Source organism: Urocitellus parryii, chromosome 5 (genome assembly GCF_045843805.1).
Source record: "Urocitellus parryii isolate mUroPar1 chromosome 5, mUroPar1.hap1, whole genome shotgun sequence".
Lineage (NCBI taxonomy): Eukaryota > Metazoa > Chordata > Mammalia > Rodentia > Sciuridae > Urocitellus > Urocitellus parryii.
In genome coordinates, this window is record NC_135535.1 from 167,883,016 (window position 1) to 167,892,872 (window position 9,857).

Here is a 9,857-nt window from a genome sequence, read left to right on the forward strand (position 1 = left end):
GTGTTGTATTGACAAAACAATAGACAAATAGATCGGTGAAACAGAATAGAGAGCCCACAAATAGATTCACATAATTATGGTCACCTGAGTTGGGCATGGCAGTATATGCCTGGAATCTCAGATACTTGGGAAGCTGAAGCAGGGAGATCCCAAATTTGGGGACAGCCTGAGCAATTTTTCAAGATTCTGTATCAAGAAAAATCAGGGGAATATGGGAAGCAAGGGATGGGGATGTAGCTCAGTGGTATAGTACTTGTCTAGCATGAATGAGGCCCTGGGTACTGATCCTCAAAACTGAAAGAAAAAAAAAAAAGCCCAAGGACATGAACAGATGCCTTAACAAAGAAAATGTACAGAAGACAAGCAAATCAAGATGTTTCACATAATATGTCATTATCAAGAAAATGTGAATCAAAATAACAATAAGATACCACACTATTAGAATGGCCCAAATCCTTAATACTGGCAATAAAAATGATGCCAAGAGCTGGGCCCAGTGGTGCATGCCTGTAATCCCAATACCGCAGGAGGCTGAGGCAGGAGGATCAAGAGTTCAAAGCCAGCCTCAGCAACTTAGCGAGGTCTTAAGCAACTCATTGAGTGTTAGGAGCCACAGCAAAAATATTGATACAGGCACCTTTGGATTTAATAACTGCCAGCCAGCAATTCACATTCATATGGTATTTGGACTCATGCTGTTCAGCTGGGCCCATTTCAGGACTCAGGTTACTCATGTCACTCTTGTAATGGGGGACGCACATGGCCTCTCTCTAAATAAAACTTTGTCTCAGTTTGACTGGCTTGTGTTTTTGTGCCCAACCGGGCTGTAAGATTGCAAGCCGGCGTGCACTGATAGCTCAGCAGGGGATCGCTCAGCAGGGGTGCCGCAGGCAGTGATTGGCGAGCGGCAGGAACGGGGCTCAGCCAGCTCGCTCGACCCGGGCCCGGGCAGCCTGCGGCATTTTGGTGGCCCTGTACTGGGAACGCCCAAAACTTAAAGGTGAGTAATATCGCTCGCCCCTAAGGAAAGGCGACAGAATGGGTATTTCTGTTTTGATTTATTCTGCTTTTATTTCAGGCTCTCTAGCCTTACAATTTTGTCAGGCAAATTGGGAAAAATGGCTAGCTCAAGGTTTGAAGTTATTCGGCCCTGAGAGAGAGAAAATTGACATAATCATTTTCCTCCTCTCCGTTTCTGTTTCATTCTGTTTTGGCTTTCTTCTATCCTATCTTATTGGGTTACGTTACCTTTATAGTAGATTAGAATCTAGTAAAAAACAAACCGAAAAACTGTTAAGTAAATTGTTAGAGGTCCAAGCCATGGCAGAAAACATATTAGGTCAAGCAAAACAAAAGGTCTCTCAAGCTAGTCAGATAGAAGAAAATTTGAACAAGGCAAGCTCAGGGAAAAAACGGTCGTCAGATAGGGAGGCTGCTACTAACTCCGTTCCACCACCAGAGGGCATAGTTCAACCAACAGCTTTACCTGCCTCCATAGATGATGAACGGAATCCTGAGGCGGGACCCCAAAAACTAGCATGCCCTGTAGTTGAGCAGGGAGAAGAAAAAGAACGAGTTTACCGTGCCTTAGATTTCAAAATAATAAAGCAATTAAAGGAAGCTGTAGCAGCCTACGGCCCGGCCGCTCCCTTCACAGTCAGTATGGTCGAATCTATTACCGGCTGGAACTTAACACCAGCAGATTGGGCTAACGTGTGTAATTCTGTGCTAAATAGAGGACAGTATTTATTATGGAAAATTGCCAATGAGGAATTTTGCAAGGAGACAGCTAGGCAAAATGCAGAAGCAGGTTACCCTGAACGAGGCCTGAAAATGTTACTGGGAAAAGAGGAGTTTCAAGAACAAATGCAACAGCTCAGATATGATCCTGGCGTATACGCTCTAGTCGCTATAAATGCAATTAAGGCATGGAAAACTTTAAAGGGACAAGGGGATTTTCAAGGTCAACTATCTAAGATAATACAAGGAGTTAATGAGCCCTACGCTGACTTTGTAGCTAGACTTATTGAAGCAGCCTCTGAGACATTTGAAAATACAGAACAGGCAATGCCATTTATAAAACAGCTGGCTTACGATCAAGCAAATCGTTGCTGCAAAGAGGTCATTAGACCGTGGAAACAGGAAGATTTAAACACATATATTAAATTATGTAGAGACATTAATGAACAAGGACAAGTCATGGCAGCTGAAGTAAAACAGGCTTTAAGTACCAAGCCAAAAACATGCTATAATTGCAATCAAGAAGGGCATTTTAAAAGAAATTGCCCCATAGGAGGAGGGTTTAACAAAGCTAGGTATCAAAAGAGTAGAATCCCGGGTATTTGCCCATGATGCCATAGAGGGAGACATTGGGCTAATGAATGCCATTCTCAAACCACCATAGAGGGTATTCCGTTATCAAAAAATGGACAAAGACCAAGTGTCTACCCACGATATCGTGGAGAAAGGCATCAGGCCCCGTTGTCAAAAAACGAATTGGAGGGCCCAATGCCCCGGGGCCCAAAACCACAAATATACGGGGCAATGGAGGAACCCAGCAGCACCATCAAGGTGGTGCCCAGGACGCATTATCCATCAGATCCCTCATCAGACAGACTAGAGGGAGCGCAGGGTTGGACATCTGTGCCTCTGCCAGAGCAGTATTAACTCCAGAGATGGGAGTTCAAATCATTCCCACAGGAGTAAAAGGACCTCTTCCCCAGGGAACAGTAGGCTTATTATTAGGACGCAGTTCTTCTACACTTAAAGGACTTATGATAAGTCCTGGGGTAATTGATCCCGATTATGAGGGTGAAATAAAAATCATAGCTAGTTCTCCAAGAGGTATATCAGTAATTTCATCAGGAGATAGAATAGCACAGTTATTAATAATACCAAGCCTACATGATAAATTTTCCAGTTGTAATGTAGAAAGAGGTTCCAAGGGATTAGGCTCCACAGGTGTAGATTGGGCTATGCTATCTTTAAATTTAGATTCTCGCCCTATGCTAAAATTAAATATTCAAGGGCATGATTTTAATGGACTGCTGGACACAGGCGCTGACCTCAGCATCATATCTCGCCAGGAATGGCCTAAACATTGGCCATTACAGCAAGCGACCCAAACGCTTAGAGGCCTAGGAGTGGCAACTAATCCCCATAGAAGTGCAATGGTATTAGATTGGAGGGATCCTGAAGGATGTGAAGGAACTATACAGCCCTATGTATTGGACCATCTCCCCATAAATTTATGGGGACGAGACGTCCTAGATCAATTAGGATTGACATTAACAAATAACGTCAATCCTAACGCGCCCACTACTAGGGCAAAACAAGGCTTTAAAAAAGAAAAGAGATTAAGAGATCAAGAACAAGATATAACAGCACCAATTCAAGTAGATCAAGAGATAGATAAACATGGATTGGGTTTTCAAAAAGGGCCACTGAGACAATCAAAATTACTTGGAAATCAGAAAGACCAGTGTGGGTTCCTCAGTGGCCCCTAACTAAAGAAAAGATACAAGTAGCCCATGATCTGGTCAAACAGCAATTAGCGGAAGGACATATACAACCTTCCGTATCTCCCCATAATACTCCCATTTTTGTTATTAAAAAGAAATCTGGTAAATGGAGATTATTACAAGATTTAAGAGCCATTAATAATGAGATGGTTATTATGGGACCTGCTCAATCAGGGATTCCCCAACTGTCTGCTCTACCAAAAACGTGGCATGTTCTAGCTATAGATATTAAAGATTGTTTCTTCTCAATTCCAATTCACCCCGAGGATAGTCCACATTTTGCATTTACTATCCCTGCACTGAATCATGAAGGTCCTGATCAGAGATATGAATGGAAAGTACTCCCTCAAGGGATGGCTAACAGCCCAACTTTGTGCCAAATTTATGTTGATAAAGCAATCCAGCCACTTAGAAATCAAAACCTTGAACTACAGATATTTCACTATATGGATGATGTGTTAATGGCACATAAAGATAAAAACACATTGCTAGAATGTTATGCCACGCTTACAAACTTATTAAAAGATTATAATCTAGAGATAGCAATAGATAAAGTACAATTAAATCTTCCAATTAATTATTTAGGAGTTCTATTATCCTCAACCATGGTCCATCCACCAAAAATTCAAATACGAGTAGATCAACTCAAATCACTTAATGACTTTCAAAAGTTATTGGGAGATATAAATTGGATAAGGCCTTATCTAGGCATACCAACAGGAGAATTAGGACCTTTATTTGATATTTTAAAAGGTCCATCAGATCCAAATTCACCCCGCATGTTAACGCCTGAAGCTAGAAAGGCATTAAAAATCATTGAAACATATATGGAAAATATGCATTTGGATAGAATTGATATAAGTTTGCCTTTATTATTTATTGTATTACCGACAAAAAATATTCCTACAGGGGTATTTTGGCAAGAAGGTCCATTATTATGGATACATTTATCTTATTCTCCTAATACTATTCTTACTAGATATCCTGAGGCTGTAGGGCAATTAATACTCAAAGGAATAAAAGCAGCAAAAGGAGTGTTTGGGATTTCTCCCAATAAAATTATTACTCCATATACTATGGATCAAATTGATGAGTTAGCTAATGAGTTAAATACTTGGGCAATAATCGTGTAAATCTAGTGTTGCATTTGATAATCACTTGCCATCTAATCCTTTGTTGTCCTTTTGGTCTAAGCATCCTGTAGTTTTTCCAAAAATGACAAGAAAAACCCCTATCATAAATGCTCCAAATATATTCACTGATGGGTCAAATAATGGTACAGCAGCAGTAGTTACTCCTGATCAAACTTTTACATTTTTAGTACCCAAACAATCAGCTCAAAAGGTAGAGCTCAATGCAGTATTGCAAGCTTTTATGATGTTCAAAGATTCTACATTTAATTTATTTTCTGATAGTCAGTATGTAGTTAATGCTATCGTATCTCTTGAAGATGCTGGTAGGATTTCTCCTTCCTCTACTGTTTTCTCTTTGTTTTCTGCTATACAAAGTCTAATCTGGGATAGAAAGGATCCATTCTTTATAGGACATATCAGAGCACATACAGGATTGCCTGGAGCCCTTAGTTTGGGTAATGAACTAGCAGATAAATCTACACATGACATACATATTTTCTCCACAATAGAAGAAGCTATAAATTTTCATAAAAGGTTCCATGTCAATGCTAATACTTTACAAAAACGTTTTAAAATAACTAAAGAACAAGCCAGACATATAATAAAACAATGTCAAAATTGTGTGACATTTTTGCCACAAGTTAATCTTGGAGTCAATCCTAGAGGACTGATACCTAACCATATTTGGCAGATGGACGTCACACACTTGCCAGAATTTGGAAAATTAAAATATTTACATGTTACAGTTGATACTTCTTCTGGATTTTTGATGGGCTCCCTTCATCCCGGAGAAAAAACTAAAGATGTTATAGCTCATTGCTTACAAAATTTTGCCACTGTGGGTGTTCCTAAACAGTTAAAAACCGATAACGGTCCTGGTTACATCTCCAAGTCTTTTAAACAATTTTGCTCATCATTTGGCATTACTCATATAACAGGAATCCCATACAACCCACAGGGACAAGGCATAGTTGAAAGAGCTCATCAAACTATAAAAATGTACTTATTAAAGCAAAGGGAGGGAATTAGTAAGGGGTATATATCCCCCAAAGATAAACTTAAAATAACCCTTTTTACTCTAAACTTTCTAAATTTGGATTCATCAGGACTTAGTGCTGCGGAAAGACATATGTATCCGAAAAATGTACATAAGCCTAAGGTACTTTGGAAAGATATTCTAACAGGACAATGGAAAGGTCCGGACCCAGTAATAGTCTGGAGTCGGGGCTCCGTCTGTGTTTTTCCACAGGAGGAACAGCAACCAATTTGGATTCCAGAGAGATTAACTAAAACAATTTCTACAGAAAAAGAAGATGATTTGACTCAAATCCATAACAGCTGATATCCAGAGTTCCAGCCTGGCTATTCTTGCATCTGTGACAGTGATTTACCACGGTGCCTTTTTCAATATCTATTTTATTATTTGCATTTTTCCCACATCATAAAGTTCTATTTTATTTTATTTTATTTTATTTTACCTTATTTTTTAAGCTCATACAAACCTAGGTTAATGTTTTTCTGATCAGTTTTATTTTTTTTTTGACTGTGTTTTATTTATTTATTTTTTTTAACTGTAAAGTTTTTAAACATTGCAATGGAGATTTCACCTAGCTATAGCTACAAGGCCTTTATTTACTATTGTCTTATATGTTCTATGTTATGTATGCTGTTTTGTGTTGTATGTCTGTATGTGTGTATGTCCATATTTCATTTATAAGGAGCGCTCATGTATATATAGATACAAGTATTCAAAAAAAAAAAATTTAGTCACGTGACTTATATGGTTTAATTTACTTTAGGTAAACAGCTGTTATTAAATTTTGTTTTTAAAGGTGGTTAACAGATATGTTTGTTTACTTTCACCTTTCCTTTTCATTATATTTCATAATTCTGTTCAGGATAATGTCTCTTTAGCAACATGGCCATAATTCCCATCTCCATCCCAGTGCCGGTGAAGACTAAGACCAAACTACAACTTTTATGATAGCTATCACTATAAACTGTATAAATTGATACATCAATCAAAATAACTCAATAAGACTGCTCAATCAAGGACTTAATTTACTTTGGGAGGAAATGGACATATTGATAGACTCCTCCAATTTGAACTGCTCAATCAAGGACTTAATTTACCTTGGGAGGAAATGGACATATTGATAGACTCCTCCACTTTGAACTGCTTACACAACTTGCCTGGACTATGTATCACCTGTATGCATTGTGCTCTATTTGTTGATACAGCGAACTGGTAGTGCTAAATATCTTAGCCGATGTGTCACCAGTGTTTCCAAAGGAGCCGTCAATTGGCTTGGTGTCGTGGCAATTCTGCGTCTTTCTCCCTTCTGCTAGTGATGGTCTGATTTTGGGGGCCAACAGAGGTGAGGCAAGAACCTCACCCCCCCACTGGCACCAAGGTTAAATTTGGGGGCCAACAGAGGTGAGGCAAGAACCTCACCCCCCCACTGGTGCATAGGCCTATTACACAGGTATGGCTATATACTGGACCGGTAGTCAGTGACGGGTATGATTCGGTTACAGTGGTATCAACCTAAGCCAGGAGACTGACGCAATAAGGTCAGTTTTCCCATGACGGGTAAGAACCATATGTGAATTGGACATACCTAACAGGCACGGTCCCTAGCCACATTTGCCTGTTGTTTATTTAAACAGAAGGGGGCAGATGTTAGGAGCCACAGCAAAAATATTGATACAGGCACCTTTGGATTTAATAACTGCCAGCCAGCAATTCACATTCATATGGTATTTGGACTCATGCTGTTCAGCTGGGCCCATTTCAGGACTCAGGTTACTCATGTCACTCTTGTAATGGGAGAGTTCCCATTGGTTGGAAAAGATTGGTAGGAGGGTGTTCCGGGGGAAGTGGAAGCCCCCCCCCCCCCCCCCCCCCCCCCCCCCCCCGGCTCAGGTAGACACACACGTGTGGACCCACTTGTTAGGGGACGCACATGGCCTCTCTCTAAATAAAACTTTGTCTCAGTTTGACTGGCTTGTGTTTTTGTGCCCAACCGGGCTGTAAGATTGCAAGCCGGCGTGCACTGATAGCTCAGCAGGGGATCGCTCAGCAGGGGTGCCGCAGGCAGTGATTGGCGAGCGGCAGGAACGGGGCTCAGCCAGCTCGCTCGACCCGGGCCCGGGCAGCCTGCGGCAATTGAGACCCTGTGTCTAAATAAAATATAAAAAAGGGCTGGAGATACCACTCAGTGGTTAAGCACCCCTGGGTTCAGTCCCTGGTACCAAAAAAAAAAAATGCTAAAAAAATGCTGCCAAGAATATGAATCAGCAACAACTCATATTCACTGGGGTGGGAATGCCAAATGGTACATCCACTCTGGAAGATAACAACACTTTTTTATTTGGTACTGGGGATTGAACTCCAGGGTATTTTACCAACACTACCTCCTTTTCAAAATTTATTTTGTTTTGAGATAGAGTCTTGCTAATTTGCTAAAGTTGGCTTTGAACTTGTGATCCTCCTGCCTCAGCTGCCCCAGCAGCTGAGATTCCAGATGTTTGCTACCATGCCAGGCAGTTTAAAACTTTCTTACAAAACTAAATATAACCCTTTCCAAATGCTTCAGCAATTGCATTCCTTGGTATTTATCTCAAAGAGGTGAAAACTATCCATACCAAAATCTGCACATATATGTTTATAGCAGCTTTTATCAATTGCTAAAACTTAGCAACAACCAAAATGTTCTTCAGTGGATAAATGAATAAATAAACTATGGTATATCCAGAAAATGGAATATTAGTCAGCATTAAAAAGAAATGAGCTATCAAGCCATGAAGACAGAGGAAAGTTAAATGCATATCACTAAGTGAAAGAAGGCTATGTGAAAAGACTGCATACTATGATTCAATTATATTCTGGAAAATGCAAAAGTATGGAGACAGTAAAAAAATTGTTGACTGCCAAGGGTTAGGGGGAAGATAGGTTAGGAATAGATAGGACACAGAAGATTTTTAGGACAGTGAAACTAATCTGTGTTATACTTTAATGATAGATACAATCATTGTATATTTCCATCCTACAGAAGGTTCAAACCACTGATAGGATTTGGAATGTAAATGTTCCCCAAAATCTCATGTCCTCAGTTAATAGAACTATCGGGAGGTGACAGAAAGTTTAGGAGGTGAAACCTAGCTTGAGGAAGGTAGGTCACTGGGGGCATGTCCTTGAATGGAAAATTAGGACCCTAGTCCCTTCTTTCTACATTCTGGCCACTGGGAAGTTAGGGGCTTTGGCCCACTATGGTTGCCTGCCATGATGTGATGCCTCCTCACCGGCCCAAAGCAATGGTACCAAGCAATCATGGACTGAAACCTCAGAAACTATGAGCCAAAATGAATCTTTTCTCCTTTAAGGTTGTTTTTCTCCGGCATTTTGTCATAGCAAGAGGAAGTTGACTAATATAAACACTAAGATTAAACCCCAATATAAATATGGACATTGGGGGATTCTTATGTGTCAATGTAGGTTCAATTATAACAAGTATACCAGGTAGGTAGGGGATGTTGATAATGGGGAGGCTATGCAGGTACAGGGTAGAGATTATATGGGAAATCTTTTTACCTTACATTCAATATTACCATGAACATAAAATTGTTTTAAAAAAAATAATCTAGCTGGGCATGAAAAATACAATATATTAAATAGGAATACATTGGGGGCTTTTGTTTTGTTTTTGAGATGAGGGTCTTATTATGTTGTCCAGTCATGAACTCCTGGGTTCAAGCTATCCTCCTGCTTCAGCCTCCTGCGTAGCTAGGGCTACAGGTGCACACCGCCAAACCCAGTTTACCAATACATTTGTAACACAAACCAAAATACACTGGCAAGTGTAAATACATTGGCAAATCAAAAACCAAGGCATACAGAATCCCATTTATTCTGTCCCTATCCGTCTATATGTATATTTGTTTGGCTCTAACAAGATAGATGTTTATTTCTCTCTTAATGGAATAGTCTATACCTAAGCTATCCAAGTCTGGGCAGGTGGCCCCACTGGGTCAGGGGTCAGCTTTCTTCTGAATTGTTACTCTGTCATCTTACCTCAATGCCTTCATATTCCACGAAGTTACCCACTAGTTCACCAGAGCTGGTGGGGAGGAGATGTAGAGGTCGCACTTCTTTCCCTTAAGTCACAACTTGGAAATAGCACACCTCACGTTTGCTCACATC